Source organism: Triticum dicoccoides, chromosome 3A, assembly GCF_002162155.2.
Source record: "Triticum dicoccoides isolate Atlit2015 ecotype Zavitan chromosome 3A, WEW_v2.0, whole genome shotgun sequence".
Classification (NCBI taxonomy): Eukaryota; Viridiplantae; Streptophyta; class Magnoliopsida; order Poales; family Poaceae; genus Triticum; species Triticum dicoccoides.
In genome coordinates this window covers 53,448,261-53,448,708 of record NC_041384.1, presented here as the reverse complement: position 1 = coordinate 53,448,708, position 448 = coordinate 53,448,261, and positions in this window count along the sequence as shown.

The window sequence follows — 448 nt, the reverse complement described above, 5'->3', positions numbered from 1 at the left end:
ACCGCTTGTTATATATTCCAACTCGAAGGAGACTTGGCAGTCAGTACAAGTACATAAAGCGCACACGAGGCGCAAAAGAAAATTATAGACGAAGGCACCCAAGAGGATAGCCCAACACTAGAAGAAAGAAAGAAAGAAACGGGAGAGAAGGCTGGTTATGGAGACCAAACCGAAGCCCCCGGAAGCCGACACCTCCAGAGCGAGCCCCACAAAGCAACTCGTACCATCATCGACAAAGAACCACAAACAGGCCTAGGGAGAAAATGGCACGCACCAAAACAACAGCTCACGGGGAAACATCATTGACACGTACGAAGGGCGTCGGATAGCCGAGTTCGTGCGGCGACACCGATGTGCCGCCGGAGAAGCCGAAAGACATCACACCACCGAGACCGAAAGGCACGACACCGGTGTACCGCCGCCGAGGTCGAAGGGTAGAGTGCCGCCG